General features: G+C 36.5%; 1 protein-coding gene across 5 annotated transcripts in view; it reads right to left on the reverse strand.

Annotated features, from left to right (window-relative positions):
- MECOM (MDS1 and EVI1 complex locus) overlaps window positions 1–19,393 on the reverse strand; it is a 671,393-nt gene that overhangs the window by 570,820 nt on the left and 81,180 nt on the right. The window lies entirely within an intron of this gene.

A 19,393-nucleotide genomic window follows, 5' to 3' on the forward strand; every position in this document is an offset into this window, starting at 1 on the left:
CATGCAAACAATTATTATTATGAATTGCCACATGAAATGAGATTACGTACACAAATAGCTTTGGAAAACTTACAGCACAATTTAGAAATCAGTTATTATTACTGTGATCATGATAGCTAAATCCTAGAAATATTTAAAAGACTAGTAATCATCCGATTGGTGGATGATTTTGACTTGGAGGTAAAAGACTGAAGCAAATAATCTACCAAATTAATACTTTTGCGATCCAAAAGATTTACAGTATGGTTACTGAAGTTCTACATGTTAAATGTTATATTTTGTGTGACATAAAATGTGTAAAATCTAAAAGACCTGCATTCAACTCCCAGCTTTATTCCTTAATACCTGTGCTACTTTAGGAGAGTCACGTAACCTCATTAGGTCTCAAGTTCTACATTGGGGGGGGAGGGGGAAGGGGATTGATCACTTTTGAAATCCCTTTCTATGAAGCCATAACCTATGATCAACTCCATATCACAATAATGCATGAGAAGATTTGTGTTATGAGGATGGTAAAAGCCAGCATTAAATTACAAATTTTAAATAGCCAATAGTGGCAGCTAGGTAAATTCTTATTAGATAATAATGATTACGAATCTATGAAAGTTGTTCTGTATCACTGAACCTCAGAGCTGAAAGGGTCTGTAGAAATCTCATCCAATGACTTCATTTTATAGATTAAAACAGTGAGACCCAGGGGTTAAGATTTTATTAAAGGTCTTACAGCTAGTAAATGTCTGAGGTAGGTTCTGAACTAAATTCTTCCCGACTCCAGATTGTATCCACTGTGCCACCTTATGCCAAAAACAAAGGCCCCTTATATACATTCACATATTTATAGGGAACAAAAAGCTAGCAACAAAAGATGAAAATGACTGAACAAATTTTGATCCATGAATTTGTTTTATAAAACGAAGCGACGTACCACCAGATGCTTGAGAATACAAAGAAGCATGAGAGAACTTAAATGAACTAATTTTTTAAAAAAGTGAAGTAAATAGAATCAAAAAGAATCTATACTAATTCGACAACAATGTAAATGAAAAGCAACAATGTAATTGAAAGTAAATGCTGCCATGTTATAGTAACCAAAGTTGACCTCAAAGAAGCAATATGAAAAGTCTCTTTCCTTGTTTAGTGAAATGGGAGGCTATGGATGTGGAAAACTTCTTATAATATCATGTTATCCTGATATGCTGCTTCCTTTTTTCCTTTATCTTTATAAAATTCTTTATTATTCTTGCATTTAAGTTTTAAGTAAATATATATATGTATTAAAAATAAAGATACAGTAATGTGTTTTTTTTTTAATACTTTATTTAAAAGGATTTTGTCTGGGAGGAGATACAGGGAGGAATATAACAAGAAATGCAGGTCATATAAAAACAAAAGATATCAATAAAAAATTTTTGAAGAATACCTAAACTCAAAAAATAAAATGCTTAGATACCTTGGACCAAGTGACACAGATATATTACATCATCCTAGTCCATTAGCTGCCATTTCACAATGGGATTTGTTTTGCACATATCATTTCCACATTATTTAAGCTAAAGGAAAAATGATGCAGGGGATAGAATGTTGAGGTTGAAAATAAGAAGACATGGATTCAAATTCTACCTGTAACATTGGTTCATAGGCAGGTCACTAAAGTTCTAAATCCTTACAAATATTATCTTATTTGATCCTCGGCTCAGATTATAAATACGTACTATCAAGCATCTATGATTTCAAGTTCACTGGTCTTTCCATTGTTGTTGTTTGATCATTTTTAGTCAAGTCCAATTCCACACAATCCCTTTTGGGATTTTCTTAGTAAAGATATTGATGTGGTTTGCAATTTCCTTCTTCAGCTCATTTTACAGATGAGGAAACTAAGGCAAACTGAGTTATGTGACTTGCCCAGGATCACACAACTAGTTATTATTTAAGGTCAGATTTTAACTCAGAAATTCTGACTCCAGACACAATGTTGTATCCACTGTGCCATCTAGCTGCTCTTGAATGGTCTATTGTCCCATAATCTTTGACATGAATATGTTAATGAATCCATGACCCATGGATGGATGGATTGAATTTCTCACTTTTTAATTGGTTCCTATCAATGCAAAGTTCCAACTCTGAAGTGAACAAAATGTTAAAGAAAATACTGAAGACTATGAAGGATAGAAAGGTAACTTTAAGGTAGTAATCTTATTGTCCTCCCTTCCCTTGCCTAACTATGGTGTCAGGATACACAACATCATGACCCTCTGCCCTGTAGAACCATAGGGTTCTTGACTATTCCTTCACTTCCATATGGAATCTCAAGAGATGGACTACATAGCCCAAAGTTAGTATAGTTAGCTGTCTGTTCTTATAAACACCATGTATTGGAGGCACGTCATAGCAAGGATCTTGTACCATCCCTAGACTCTGGGGATTTCCTGACAACGATTGTGTATCTACCAGCACAAATAAGCTTTGTGGGAATTAAAGCAACATCAATTAGCATAACCCAGTGGAAAGAGCTCTGGTGAATCAGGAGACCTAGATTCAAATCCTGACTCTACGGCTACCTACAGGTGTGACCTCGGATAAGGTACTTATTGCCTCTAGGTCTTAGCACCTCATCTATAAAATGAAGCAGCTGAATTATAGTAGATGGCCTTAAGGTCCCTTTGCAGCTCTAAATCTACAACCTCAAGGAAAAAACAATTTAATTCAATCAAACAACCAGTTAATAAGTAATTGTTTAAGTGTAAGTGTTTATTTGCAACTCTTTTGTGCTGTAGCTCTGTGGAAGGAAAGGAATTCCCAAGATCTCCAAACCACTAGGGAAACCAACTTTGTTTTTAATAAAAATTGATTTCTTAGTTGTCACACTTTCTCTTCATTTTTCCCTAAGGACCATTCTTGGAGAAAAACGCGTTCTTTGCCATCTGTTTTCACAGTCAGACTCCTCACCTATCAAAAAACTTTGGATTAATTACTCTGGTCAAAATAAAATGAATTAAGGCTCAGAACCAGGAAAAAAGCAGCTAGGGCTTTATCCAGCTTATATATATTTTAAACACTATACTTGAAAATGAAGTTGTTTTGAACTTGTCTTTAACACAACTCTATCTTTAAAATCATTGAGGGAAGGAAGAGAAAGAAATACAATTGTTTTTCAATCATTTCAATCATGTCTGATTCTTTTTGATTCATTTGGGGTTTTCTAGGCAAAGATATTGGAATGATTTGCCATTTCTTCCTCCATTCATTTTATAGATGAAAAAACTGAAGTAAACAGGATTAAGTGACTTGTCCAGGATCACATAGCTGGTAAGTGTCTGAAGCTGGATTTGAACTTCCGACTTCAGGACCACCACTCTGTGCACAATGGCACTATGGCACCACCTTGCTAATCATCAACTCTTAATACAAAAATAAGGAAAGGTCTTGTGTAGAAAGCCATATTTTTGAAAAAAGCTAGCTAGCTCCCATTTGTGATGATTTTTATCCTCCATAATGCCAGAATTTCACTCAGAGAGTAGAGTAAATAATCATCTAAAAGCATGCCTTTCAGTTGGCATGTAGATGAACACCTCCCCAGGGCTCTTACAACTTGCATTCCTTTCCTTGGGAATTCCTCTGGGGATTTGCCCTGCATGGAGAGTTGGGGATGATTTTTTTGTTTTGTTTGTTTCACATGCTTCAAAAATCATGTATCCCTTTCCTTCTCTCAGATCCCTCCTATTATAAATTCTTCTATCCTGCTCGGCACAAAAGTGAGACATTTGCTGTTGTGCAAGGGTAAAAAGAACGGTATTTCAAAACTACACAATTTATGTGAAAATGAAGCCTTTGGCACACTTATTTCTCTGTCAGATAGATGGGAAGCCAGCGTAAAATGGGCTGTTTGATTTGTGAGATGAAGGGAGTACTTTTTTTTAAGTTGTTTAAAAAAATTCACATGTTGGGATTTTTTTTTTAAGGTTCATCTATACTTGTTTTCCGGTATTTTATATGGAAACATTGCCAGAGCTCACAGTTTCCATGCTAGGTACATTTTCCAGTTAATTAATCTCTCTTTTCCCATGTGACAAATGGACCATCCTATAAAAAAGGGCACAGTTGCAAATAAGGATAGAGCCAAAGAAGACATTCTTTAACCCTACATATAAAATAGAGCTTTTTTTTTATGTCTACCCAGATTATGAAAAAAACTTCTATATAAGAGAGGATTTCAAGGTCTTTGAGTAGCTTCTGGGTTCCTGTTTAAGGCCATATTCCAAAGCTCTTACATGCCACAATGCCCTAGAGTTAACTCCATCAGTCTAGCACATCTAGATTTGGGGGGCAAGAAAGTCCATCTGTTGGGAAGGCAACAATATTCAGGTAGCTGAGGATCAGCTTTGGAAAATCCCCCAGGTGCAAAAGTTGACACAATAATGCTTCTGATAAAAGGATCCAGTTTTCCCATACCTCAAATTAACTTTAAAAAACAATAATAAAATCTGTCAGTTTTACTGTTGAACTTTTTGCCTCTTTCTCAAGGAGGGAGTAAGGGAGGGAGGGAGGGAGGGAGAAAGGAAGGTAATTTCTTAAAAGCTTACCATATGCTAGGCATTGTGCTAAGCACTTTATAAATATCATCTCATTTGATCCTCACAATAAAATGTACCCCATTTTACAGTTGAGGAAACTGAGGCAGATCGAGCTTAAATGATTTACTCAGGATGATCTAGCTAGGAAGTGTGAGAAGCTAGAGTCGCCCTGACTCCAGGTCCAGTGTTCTATCTATTTTACCAACTAGCTTTTGCTAAGATAAACAGCCATTTTAAACAGTTTGGCTAAATCCTCAACACAGTAAAAGCCAAGTGAATGATGAATGCTTATTATTGGAACTCATATGTGCAGTTATATAAAGTTTACCCATCAGGAGATTCAAATTCACATTACAAATGGACATCAGGTCCAGAACTGAAAAGACCAGGTTGCCTTTTGGAAACTGACAACTTCTTATAATGATCCCAAACTTTGCCGTGAAACAAAATCTTATCTTTTGAAATCCTGCCAGCATTATTGTATGACTTAGGCATGGAACTCTAAAATCTCTGAAAATGAATATCCTTCAGAGGGCAGTGGAGAGGTGTTTGGCTGCTCTGGGTAGGCTGCCATACATAATATATGAATGATTACCAAGGAGAACCAAATCAAAAGGTATTGTAAAAGTCATGTAAAATGTTTAACATATATTGGATCACTTGCTGACTTGGAGGAGAGGGAAGGAAAAAAATTAGAATACAAGGTTTTGTAGGGATGAATGTAAAAAATGATCCATGTATATATTTTGAAAATAAAAAACTATAATTTAAAAAGTCATGTAAAAGTAAATATGTCTATATACAAATGACTATGTATGTATATGTGTATATATATAAGTACCCCCCATGACAAAGTATAGGAGATAAATAATGGACAAATGATGGGCACTCTTCTGATTTCAAGAAAGTAAGGAAATCTCCCTAGAGAGTAGGTAGATCCTATAAGCAAACTCATGGGAGGATATAACCCAGGATATGCTGTGTTCTTTGAGTGGAGTTAAGACCCACAATAAAGAGATCACTTTTTTTTAGTATTTTGCATTTGATGATAATGCTGATTATATCAATGTAGGAATTTAGAGTTTGCAAAGCATCTTATATCCTTTACATCAATTAAGCCAAAATCATACTATGAAGAAGGTCCTAGTGATATAATTCTCCCCTTTTATAGATGAGGAAAGTGATGCAATGACTGACTTCTGAAGCCATTCCAACTCCAAATCTCTGATTCTATGATTCTCCCAGGGTCACAGGACTAATAACTATCAGTGGCCAGACTAAACCTCAGGTCTTTCTGATTCCAAATACTGTATTCTCTCTACCACAAGTCAGAGCCTCATTTGAATGTGTTAAATGCTTGATTAAGGTGAAAGGGAAAACAAGGTAAGGCAACATTTGGCTAGGTTGAGAGATGTTTTTTCTAGAGATATTACAAGTAGCTCCCTGGAAAATTCAGGCAATGTGGAAACATGTTTAACATGATTGCACATATATAATCTATAATAGATTGTTTGCTGTCTTAGGGAAGGAAGAGGAAAAGGGAAAAGGGAGTTTTCAACATTCTTCTCGGTATGAATTTTTCTTTCTTTACATGTCAGTGAAAAAAATTAAATCCTATTAAGAGAATTCAGATGAGATTTTTGTCTATCAGAAGCAATGAAGCTTACTTCTTGACTACTGTCTAGGTTTTACCTCCTGTTGTCCCTTTACAAAAACTAAGAGAGTCTACGACATGCAAGGAACATGAGACTAGATGGATACATCAAAATCTAAGCCCACCAAGTAGATATGAAACCTCAGTCAAATTATTTAACCTCCCCTGACCTCATCTGTTAAATTAGCAGATTGAACAAGATAATCTCTAATGCCCCTTCCATTTTGATTTCCTGCTGCTTAACATAATCCAGACAGATTGCTAATTTGGGGCATAATATTTGTAAAGTGATTGGTATATTGGAAGTAGCAGTAAGTAGTAGTAGGAGTAATAGTAAGTAGTACTAGCTAATAGTAGTAATGTAATAGGAAGTAGTAGTAGGAAATGATAGTAAAAGGAAGAGGAAGTAATAAATAGTAACGCTAGTAGTAAGCACTGATAGAAATAGTAATAGTGAATAGTAGTAATTATTGTTTTAGGTAGTAGTAATTGTAACAGTAGATAGGAGTCATAGTTGCAGCAATTGGTAGCAATGATAATAATTAGTAATCTTAGTAAGTAGTAACAGTACTACTAGTACTAGGTAGTAATGAGCCAGAGAAGTAACAGTAGGAGCAGGAAAAGAAGTGGTAACAATAGGAGCAGGAAAAGAAGTGGTAACAGTAGGAGCAGGAAAAGAAGTGGTTACGGTAGGAACACTTGTACTTGTAATAATAGGAATATTTGTACTTGTAATAGTAGGAGTACTTGTAATAGGAGGAGGAGGAAGAGTAAGTAGGAGTTGCAGTAATAAGTACTAGGAGTAGTAGTTATTGTTGTTGCAACAGTAGTAAATAGAACAATAGATCATTCATAGAAGTACTAAGTAGCAGGAAGTCAAAGTAGTGATAATAGTGATAAGTACTAGTAGTAGGTAGTAATCAGTTGTAACCTGTAGTCAAAATAGTAATAATAGTGAGAGGAGGAAGAAGAGGAAAAAGGATTACTTGCGTAAATCAAATTATGATACTCTGATCCAATAAGTTAGACTGGGAATATCATTTACTCTGGCATCAAAAGACCCAGGTTCAAATTCCTAACCCTTGATATCTACTACCTACATGAACTAGAAAAAGTTAGGCCCACCTTAGGCTTCAGTTTCCTCATTTGTAATAAGAAAAAGCAAGATTACATGGACTCCTCTTTTGGCTATAGAACTATGATGTGATGGTATGTGCTCACTCTTTCCATGAATAGTCTATGTATTTGCGAGAGGATAAATGCTTAGTTTATGGGTAGGGGCAGACCAGTAAGGGAAGATAACAGAACTGGCCATCAAAGTTGAATTGACTAAAAGTTCCAACCTACAGAACCTGCTTCCAGGGATGAGTCATGCCAGACCAGAGAAATGGTCAAGGCAAGCCCCCCAAATCTGGGGGCTAGAAAGGACCTTAGAGGCCTTTAAGAACAACCCTTTTGTAAATGAGACAGAGAGAGGTTAAGGATCTGTTCAGGGTCACAGATCTAGGAAGTATCTGAGGCAAGAATTGAATTCAAGTCTTCTGATCCCAATCCAGGACCTTACCCATTTTGCCACCTAGCTGCCTCTGGATCCAAATCCAATTTTCTTTGAACCATACTGTAAACTCCTATGGTTAGATTTGTTGTCAGTGACATCGGGTAAGGACCTGAAACTCAGGTTACAGCATTTTAGATTGTTGTTCATCCTTCCTTTCCAAAGAGAACCAAAGACATCACAAGGGTGACAAGAAATAAATTGGATTTACACGAGGAAGAGCTGTGAAGTCATCAGCCTCCCTCTCTTCTCCAGAGTCAGCAGTCTAAAGGCAAGACAAGAGTCCCCATCATTTTGATACCCAAAGAGGAAAGAATCATTCCTCTTTAGGGTAAGCTTACCCAAGCCTTGGTTAATGGGTGAAAGGTAAAGTGATCTAGTCAAGGAGAGGCTCAAGCCTCGACTCCCACTGTCCATCAGGAGGAATAGAAAAGCGGGTTCTGGAAAGCTGACCCAGAGTATCAACTGAGAACCAATAAACCCATAAAGGCTGACCCTCTCAGAATTTATAGTGGATAGAGAAGAAAGGCAGCTTACAAATAGAGAATTAAACTTGACGGCCAGAATACCTGGTTTCAAATCCCAATACAAACCCTTATTTATTAGTTATAACACCTCTGTCTTCCTCAGTTTCCTCATTGGAAAAAATGAGAGAATTAGAACTCAATAACTTCTAAGCTCCCTTCTATACAAATGAATCCAGTCAATGCAGCTTTCTTCCCCAGATGGTTTTGAAAACTGGTTTGCTTCCCTGGAAAGAGACAAGAAAAACCAAGGGCAAAGTACCTATTTAATGACCTTCTATTTGCTTCAGGATGATCTGGTCCCTGACATTGGTGGAGCCATTTGCCCTTAGAAGTTAAGCATTTCCCCCTAAACAGATTCCTTCCACAAAGCTGGATGGTGGGATGGGATGGCCTCCCACTGAGCTAAATACCCCAAAATCCAGGGGGAAAAGTCCATCAACATTTCTGCCACATGAAAGACCAATGAGGACCAAAAGCCCAGAGGATCCATTACAAGCTCTTCGTTGCCAAAAAGCAGACACAAGAAATGATGAAAAAAACATGAAATGATGAAAAAATATGAGGGTTTTTTGGCCTGCAGAAGATTTTCATTGTCATCACCTCCAGTGCTGACAGATCTAAATGGCTATAGAAACCTTCTCCAATGTATGTTCCCAGCACACCTGTCATATAGAAAGGATGGGTATTGAACAGAACGCCTCATTATATTAACTCGCATCAATCAGCTACCTCCCAGGAATGAATCAATGCCATTTCTTCTTCTAAGGAGAAGAAAAGCAGCGTGGTGACAAAGGACCGGCCTTGAAAAGTTCCCAAAAGATCTGAGTTCAAGTCTTTTAATACATACTAGCCTCATGCTTTTAAGCAAATTTTTTTTGAAGCAAATGGGGTTAAGTGACTTGCTCAAAGTCACACAGTTGCTAAGTATCCAAGTTCAAATTTGAACTCGGGTCCTTCTGACTATCCACCATACCACTTAGCTGCCCCCACCTTAAACAAATTTTATTGACACAGGAAATTTTAAGACTAAAAGTTACAAATTAGATCCCCATCGGCATGAGGAGAGTTTCTATAGCAGGGAATTCTTTACACACATGAAATCCCACATCCAGACACATAAACCAGAGAAGATATCATAACACAAAGTATTATATAATCTCAGTCTTACATGCTTTCTTATTTCAAATTCAAAAATGCCACGGGTCAAATTATCCACTCTACTATTATATCTACTTTGATCCTGTGAAAGATCCCAATGTCTCATCATCAAGGGATCACCCGGTCACCACTACAGAAAAGTCTTATAATGAGAATGGTCTCATGAAAGAGACCACCATTACAAGGAAGGGTTTACTAGAACAAACAACTGACTACTTTGGGTTCTTTAAATCAAATAATCCCAAATGCTTTTGACTGGCCTATAGAGCCATCATTTTTAATCCATTACCTCTCTGTCAAGAGACATTTTTATTCTTTATTTTTTAAATAATAGCTTTTATTTTCAAAATATTTGCAAAGATACTTTTCAATATTTACCCTTTCAAAACCTTGTGTTCCAAATTTTTCTCCCTTTCTTCTTTCCACCCCCTCACTAGACAGCAAGTAATCCAATACAGGTTAACATGTGCAATTCATATATATATTTTCCACAATTATCATGCTGCACAAGAAAAGACAGATTAAAAAGGCAAAAAATGAGAAAGAAAACAAAAAGAAGCAAACAATAACAAAAACATCCAAATTTATGTTGTGTTCCACATTCAGTCCCCATAGTCTCTTTCTGGATGGATCCATCATTCTTGAAAAAGAAAGTCATTATCATTGGGTCATTAGCATAGTAATTTTATGACAGTTAAGTTCCATGAAAGAGGGACTGGATTTTTAATCTGAAGGTTCTTCTTCAAATCAAAACTAGACCCCAAATCCCAAGAGTCAGCCGCAACATACAGACTTCAGAACCTATAGATCTATAGTCAGAGAGAAATTCAAACCAATTCTTTGGTATATACCAGCTGTATGACCCTGGACAAGTCACTTAATCTGTCTGCCTCAGTTTCCTCAACTGTAAAATGTGGATAATAATAGCACCTACCTCCCAGGGCTGTTGTGAGAATAAAAGAAGATAATATTTGCAAAGCACATAGCACAGTGTCTGGAACATAAATGCTTGTTTCCTTCTTTCCAGTTAGAGCTCTGACTTCGGACGAGTCACTTTTCTAAAACTGATTCTCTTCATTTGGAATATGAAAGCAAAAATACATTCCCTTCTGCCAGGATTGTTGTAAAAAAAAAAAAGTCACTTTGCAAACCAAATAATTCAACAGCCAAACAGCCAGCCAGAAATTTTGGTCCAGCACAAGATCTAGTGATAAAGACTAGCAAGGCAGATCAGGATTTAATGTCTAATATGTAATCTCAGAATTGCCTGGTAACCAAGTTAAAAGACTTGCCCAGGATCACATAGCCAGTGTGTGTCACACAGCCAGCTGGCACTGATATGTCTCTGGATCCAGGGCCAGGTCTCTGATCTGCTCTGCCCCATTACCTCTCAAAGCTTCCTATAAATGTTAATACATGTGATCATTAATACCTCCTCTTTATTTTTTAGCTTATTGTTGTTAATGAAAAATTAAGATCAAAGTTTCTTATTTTCCCATTGATATCTATAAGGATTTCAGATTATATTTCTTAAAAAAAAAAAAAAAAAGACTCCCAGTTCTACAAGGAAACTCAAGAGTTCATCTAATCCCATCCCTCTATTTTACATGTATGGAAACTGAGGCCCAAAGGAGTAAAATGACTTGCCCCAAATCACTTGAGCATGAAAGGCAGAATTCTGACACCATAGTCTGTCCTCCTTTGCCTATAACACACTGCCTCCCTTAAATATCCCTTAAGGTAGCAAAATACATGCAGAAAATTAATCTCTAAAAAGCACACTCCCCACCAATGGCTACCTAATTTAGCAGAATATATTACCTCTATGCTTCATAAATCTTAATTAAAGCTGTTAGTTTTCCTATTATGTGATCAAGGAACGCCCCATTAAAGTTAAACAGTTTCTACAAGCAATTATACACATATACCCTTTTAAACTGGTTCACATACACTGCAAGCACTGTCTACTAAATCAGAAACTTGCAGAATTTCATTAATGCAGGATTTTTTTTAATCTCCCAAAAGTCAAACGTGTCCCCGAGGACTTGGGAGGCTCAATGCTGGCTCCCCCTAATCCAATTGAGTGCACACAAACACAGCTAAAGTATTTAAACATTTACAGAGGTTGTCATAAACGCTTTTCTTAGTTTTGATCAAATTCAACCTTACAGTTAATGCCTTTAACTGGAGTTATTTAATTTTAAAAAACTCGAGATTCCAACCTCAAAAATTTATAACAATATAAATGCAGTTAGTTTGATATCGGAGATGAATGCTACAGGGACTGAAGTCTAAGAAAGCAAAACATACTAAGAACAGAAAAGAGATCTTTTTAAAAGTAGGCATTATTTTAAATAGCTGTTGGCATATTTGGGGAAAAAAACCATGGCTAGCCCAAATCTAACATGGTGTTCCCCCCACCCACGTAATTGGGATTGGTTTTTTTGAGGGAGGTAAGTGATTGCAAACAAATGTTAAGCCCGCGTGTCGGTGATGTGTCATAGACATACGATGAGGTCTTTGATACTTTTTTTTTTGCAACAAGATAAAATATTAAACCATTTAGGAAGAGGAATGCATAAAAATGAAAAACAGGAGATCTGGGGCCTCTTGATATGATAAAATCATGGAAAAAATGAAAGTGTTTTTTCTTCCCCATCCTTTAGAATGTGTGGCTTATTACTTGAGCTCATTAAGGTTTCCATGGAACTTTTTAATTGTTCGTTTCTAGACCAGAATGCAGAGAGTTGAGTGAGTGGTGCTTTGAAGGGCCTCTTTATTAGCCTTGAAAGAATGTAGTTTAATGCTGTTACCTTAAGCAAATCTGGGTACCCTGAGATCTGCTCTGTCTTAAAGTCTGGCAGATACAAACCTGGACCAGAGAAAAAGGCACATGCTCAGTCTTGGTTCAAACCGCTATGGAGGATACTTGAGGCAAGAGTTTTCACTCTGTCCCTCAGAGTTGAGGGCGTATAAATTGAAACATGGTCATGATGTCCTTGTGGCAAGGATCACATTGCTCCCTCATAGAGATAGTCATTTTTTCATCTGGTTCTTATGAACGACCTGAGGAATTGGGTTTCTCTCTGTCACACCAGGACTCAATGGGTTAGTTAGTTTCTATCTTTCATTCCCTGTATTTGAGAGCCAAGACAGACTTCCTATCAGGTATTCCTATCAAGTATTCGTGGTTAAAGAATACTCAGGACAAAGGAAAGACTATTTCACTTAAAAACATGTCAACCTAGATGCAGAGGACAGTATCCTTTCCATAGGATCCCATCATTGGGGAACTTCGCATGGGGCAATTCACTCCTTCAAGCCATGGATAATCCTTCAGAACTGGTTGAGGCTCATAAAGATGAGGCAATTGCCAAAGTGGTAAAGGAGACACTCTATCCATGACATCAAACTGCCTCTAAATGCATCCATGGTACATAGGTCATGGATAAAACTTCTCCTAAAAATAAAACTGAATTGAATAGAATCACATGGTACTATAGAGAATGTGTCTCCTCAGATATAGGAAGGCAGCCCAGGTACAGCAGAAAGGATATTGGAGCTGCTGTCATAACAACTCCATACCCAGCTCCTTACTTCCTGTGTGATCTCAGGCAAATCACTTAATCTCTCCAGATGTCTAGAAATGAAGGCGTTGGAAGGGACAGTCTCTCAGTGTCACAGAGCAAAAGTTTGAAAAGACCTATGAACCCTGAATTAGAGACTGGTTTATTTTTATCTTTGAATGAGGTATGGAGAGCAGAAATTTCTTAAACTTTGGCCTTAGGACCCCTTTATACTTTTAAGAACTCTTTGGGGTCCTCAGTAATTTTTTTATCTACATAGGTTAGATCTAACAATCATTACCATATCATTTTAAAAATATTCATTCATTTTAAAATAATAGATGCATCATATGTTAACATAAATGATACTGTAGTACAAATAGCTATATTTTCAAAAACAGAAAAAAGTTAGGGAGAAGAAAATGTTTTATGTATTTTTGCAAATCTCTTTGATAGTGCAGGGGATCTGGAATCCAGGACACTTACTAGCTATGTGATCCTGGACAAGTCACTTAACCTGATTCAGTTACAAATTGGGGATAATAATAGCACCTACTTTGCAGAATTGTGAGTAACAAACTAAATATTTGTAAAGAGTTTGGTACAGTGTCTAGTACGTTGTGATGCTGCCAAAAAAAAAATGCTAGCTGCTATCATCATCATCATCATTAATGGCTGACTTAATAGAAGACAGCTGAATTCTCATATTTCTTTTCATTCCATCTGTTGAGATATATTGTTTTGGTGGAAGTACATGAAAAAAAAATCTAGCCTCATGCAAAAATGTAGTTGGAAAACATAACATCTTAGTTTTATTATGAAAATATATTTGAACTTAATGATCCCTTGAAAGGGGTCTCAAATGATCCTCAGATCATGTTTTAAGAACTGCTGAGGTAGAGGATGAAGAGCTAGACAAAAAAAAAAAAAAAAAAAAAAGCAAAATTCAAATTTTGCCCCAGGCATTTACTCAGTGTTATCCTGGGCATTTAACTCTCCAAATCTCAGTTTCCCCATCTGTAAAAATGAAAAAAATAATAGTACCTTTCTCATAGAATTGTTGTGAAGATCAAATAAGATTTTTCATTCATTTGTATATAAAAGGAGAGATTGTATTTATATATACATACACATATACATTTATATATATATACATATGTATATGTATATATGTCAAGTGTGTACATCCACGCACATGTAGAAATACTCCTATATACATATGTTTTATGTGTATATATTTGTATGTATACATATATAAACTATGTGTATATAAATATATATATATTTCTGTATATGCATACATCATATGAAGTGTTTACAAATCTTAAAAGTGAAATATAAATATTAGCTGTTGTTATTATTTGTACTCAAGGTAGGTACTGGACAAATGCTTTGTTGAATGAATGTAATAATAATAATGAAATGATTATTTGAACAAACTGTTAAACTTTTTTTTAAATTAGTGTGTTTAAATAGGATTAGTCTATGGGGGTCCCTCGGGTCCCAACCCTAAATGGCCAGGGCCGACTTTATGATGTTATAACTAAGCATACCAGTCCAAATTCCTTACAGGTATAAACACCTTGTAAGTGCTTAAAGAAATGCTTTTTCTTTATATACTGTATTTTATTAATGGAAGTTGGAATATTTCAAACACATTAGCACTTTTCTCATTCTAGGAAAGCACATCAAATCACATTAATTTTTTTAAGTTTCCAAAGAAAATTAAAGGGTTTTTTTTTAGTTTTTTTAATTGGAGAGTGGAGAGGAAAAGGATTAAATTACTCACTGAACCTTAGCAATGAACACAAAACAGTCACCCTCTAAAATTCCTAACACATAGCTTATCCAAGACCTCAGGTTCAAGTGCCCATGTGTAAGACAGGGACGTGTTTGGGAATTGTCAATATCTTTTTGAAAAGAGACACTTCAGAGGGGAAGCTTGGTTAATTTGGGGGAGGAGGAGGAGTCTCCACAACTACACGCTGAACCCCAGAGCAGAGGTCAAAGAGAGATGGAAACTGAGAAGACAAAACTTCCAAGGCCTTTCCTGAAAGTGCTTGGATTTTGAGGAGAGTCCAACATTGCCTGACAAAAGTGTCTTTGTGTAGCAACAACAGGGAGAAGACGGAGGGCTCGGGAAAACCAATGAAAACAGGCCAAGTCTTGTACTTAGGGCCCCATGGAGAACTTTGAATCATATGAGCTAGAGACAAGGAAGACATACGTCATACCATATGAGGGACCACCCTCTATGGGCGGCCGTAGGTCAGATGCCTAGGTAGTATTTGAAATGTTTTAATCTTTCTTTTAAACAACCTGCGGATGGTGAAGATGGAATTCATCTTGTTATCTACTTACCACTGTCATGTTTCCCCACACACACACACACACACACACATTACACTATAAACTCTATAAAAGTGAGAATTTAATACTTACTTAAATTAAAATATTCCCCCCCAAAATAAAATAAATTTAAATATACCTCAAAACCTAGAATATAGTGGGTACTTAATAACTGTTTGCTATATATATTAAAAAGAAACATCTTAGAAAAGATTAAAACTTGGAGAGAAGAATGACCCCCAAATATTAATGCTTATATAAAATTTCTCTCTTCCTTCTAAAGGCAAAGCTAAAACTCACACCTTCTCCTGTCAGAATTCTGTTCCCTCCAACTCCTGACAATGAAATCATAGAGTTTTCAAAGTTTTAGGAAAGAAGGAATAAATTAAAAGTTCCAAACTTTCTTAAAGGTTATATCCACATGGTGTAATGGAAAAGAATTCTAGAATGAGTTTCAAAAAGCTCAATTTTAAGACCCAGCTCTGTCCTTGCCTTCCTTTGTGAAAGTCATTTAAATGACCTGAACCTCACTCTATTAAGGTATAAAAGAAGGGGGATGGTCTAACTTGCTAAGATCTCTTCCCAGGGCCAAAGTGCCACGATGCTGTCAACTGAGTGATGGGGGATGAGGACTTTAACATATTGTCAGATATCACAATGGCACCTTCACAGAAAACTAAGGGATTATCTTTGTTTGGGGTCAAATAAAAAATACTCATGTATCATGTAATTTGTAACATTCTTCCCATTATACCATCATCCTTTGTTTTCACTATAAAATTATTTTTAACATGCGGATTTAAATTAATTTTTCCCTAAAAAACATTTTTCTTACTTTTTATGGGCAGTTTTGCTACATCGTTAACAAAGAAACATTTTACATGGCTTTACAGTACATATTTTTACAATATAGTTTTATATCATATTGCTTACCTTCTCAATGAGAGGAAGAGAATTTGAAACTCAAAAAAAGTTTAACATTAAATTTAATTGGAAAATGCTTGTGCAAATAATATTTTTATTTTTTAAATATTTTTTTACTTTTTTAAATATTTTTTAAACTTTTAAACATAGAAATAGTCCATCAAAAAATTCTTATTAAACTCCTATTATAAGCCAGACACTATATTGAATTCAAAGGACAACAGAAAGGGAAAAAAATATAATCCTTCCTCTCAAGGAATTTATATGCTAATGCAAGAGACAAGAAGCAGAAACTTTGTATCTCTGAGATAAATATACACAATATAAATGAAAGGTGGTGGTGAAGGGAAGGTGTCAAAAGTGATAGATACAGGGAAAAACAGAAATGCTTATTTGCAAACTGCTTGACTTATATGAGGGCAACTAAGTAGCTCCACAAGTGGTCCAGAGAACTGGGTTTGAATCCTGTCTCTGCTGTTTAACTGCCTTCATAACTTCATATAAGTCATTCCTTATCTCTTCCCCTATAAAATGAAGGGGTTAAACTAAATCACCTCCCAGATGGCATCTACTTCTAAATCTATGATCAGATGATAACTGGGGTGGAGAAAGACTTAGCCAAGTCAAGAAGACCTGGATTCAAGTTCTGAACTGGGCAGAGCATGGCTGTATGACCCTGGATCAGTCACTTAATTCAGTGCTCCAGCAAGGCAACTTCCTAAGACTATAAACTGGATAAAAGTTTCAGGCTTGCATTGGCAGGAGGAGCAGAGAGGGGCAGGCCACACTACTCCTACAGTCCCTTTTGTCTATAATTCCAAGAGTCTGGGATCTTTAAACCAAGCAAGCAGCCCACAAAATTTAACTGATTCTATAAACCAATAATAAACCTCTACAAGGGGACCTCCATAAGTGTCCTGTCAAAGAGTTGATTGTGCCAAAAAACTATTGAACACTGAAAATGGCCCTAAATTGGGGGGCTTGGCCTTTGTTGGGTGAATCCCAGAATTACAGAGAGAGAAGCGCCTTTGAAATGTCAAGATTGCCTCTAAATCCCTCTAGTCAGGCCAGAATCTTTTCTCCAATTTTTACAATATTCAGAGGATAATATGGCAGTCATGTATGAACACGAACCTTTCCAAGGCCTTTCCAAGTCCTCTCAGCCCTCCCTTCTCCAAGCTGAATAATAACAGCTCCTTTCTTTGCCCCTCATGGGACTTATTTACCTTTATCATGTTTCTGAGTCTCCTCTGATCCCACTCCAAGCTGTCCGTGTCTCTCCCAGTTTATGAGGTCAAGAACAGAGCATTTATACTAGGTAGAGTTCATCCACAGCCCCATAGAATGCAAAGCTTATCAAAAATTTTATCCTGTTTCAGAATCAGTGCCATATTCAACTTTTAAGTTTTTAACAACTTAAAAAAAACTTTTAATTTAGGGCAACTTCTTACCAACTATAATTCTAAAAGATTTTCTGATTAATTTGAACATTAAGGATTTCCTCCCCAGCCTGATTACTCTGTTTTTGGCCTCAGAAACATAGACTTAAAGCTGAAGGGAAATTTGACAGGCCATAGAAACCTCATTTTACAGATGGGGAAACTGAGGCCCAGAGAAATGAATCTTTTTAGCTAAGACGATGCAGATAATAAGTTCCACTGGGCTTTGTGCTAAGCAATGAGACTGCAAAGTCAAAATAAAGCAACACACAGCCCCTGATTTCAAGGGGCTTTCATTCTAGGGAAGGGAGTGGGTGGGAGAAGGAGCAATCTGAACACATAAAATGGTACAGAATCAGTGCACATTAACATGGTAGGAATGAGGGAGAAACACTACTAACTGAGAGAGAAAATTTTTCTGGCAGCCCTTCCCATCACCTTAATAGCTAGCAGGGGAGGCAGAGAGATTGAGGCAGAAAATTTAGATTAAAATCTACATCGTCCCATACCAGTTATGTAACCTTAAACATAACACACATAGAATCATAATCTCATATTTCAATCCTTTCATTTTACAAATGGGGAAACTGAGACCCATGGAGGTTAATGGCACTAAGATGGTTTAGTGAACATACTGGCCTTGGAGTCAGGAAGAGGTGAGTTCTAATGCAACATTTACTAGATAGTCATTTAATCATTCTCCTTCAGTTTCCTCAATTGTAAAACAAGAATAGTGATAGCACCAAACTCCCAAGTTGTGAGAATCAAATGAGATATAGGTAAAATGCTTAGTATACAATAGGGACTTACTAAGTGCTTATTCCCTTCCTTTAAGTATTATGCCCAATGTTACACATAGTATAAACTTCAATAGCTGGATTTAAATACAGATCCTGGACTCCTGGCTCTTTCAAGGCTGGCCTTCCATTCACCCCACCAAACTGCCTAAACACTGTAGTATATACTTCTGTTCAATTGTCTCTTACTCTCTGTGACCCCACTCGGGGTTTTCTTGGCAAAGTGAAGTGGTTTGCCCATTTCCTTCTGCAGCCCATTTGATAGGTGAGGAAATCGAGGTAAGCAGGGTTATGTGACCTGCCCAGGGTTACAGTAATAACTATCTAAGGTCAGATTTGAACTCATAAAGATGAGTCTTCATGTCTCCAGAAAATGCACTATGCATTATAATATATATATATATATGGAAATCAAGTTGGGGAAGAAGAAAGGAAGGGCTGCTCAACAGGAACAGGTAGAGCTACCACTCTAACAAGCTAACTGATGTCCAGGGTCTCCTTAGTTACAATACTGCTTCTCTTGCACATCTCCCCCTAATGTCTGTCCCACCTACCTCACAAAACACTGTTGAGAATCAAGTTTTGAAATAATGGATTTCATGGTTTTTTGTAAGCTAAGAAATGCTAAATATTATTTATGGTTTTCATTGTTATTAATATTATTGTTAGCAGTAGCAGTCAAGAAAAAGTCCTGGTTGACCTAAAACTTGAATGGGGTATGGTCCTGATCATAAGCACATTTCTGAACTTCAGATTGTTCCACTCATTACCTTGAAGGTGATACCGACTACTCTGTCTGCTGTAAGGAGACCTCATTTAAGCCTAAGGAAACAAGAAGCTGAAGTAAAATGAC

Source organism: Antechinus flavipes, chromosome 3 (assembly GCF_016432865.1).
Source record: "Antechinus flavipes isolate AdamAnt ecotype Samford, QLD, Australia chromosome 3, AdamAnt_v2, whole genome shotgun sequence".
NCBI classification, from domain to species: domain Eukaryota; kingdom Metazoa; phylum Chordata; class Mammalia; order Dasyuromorphia; family Dasyuridae; genus Antechinus; species Antechinus flavipes.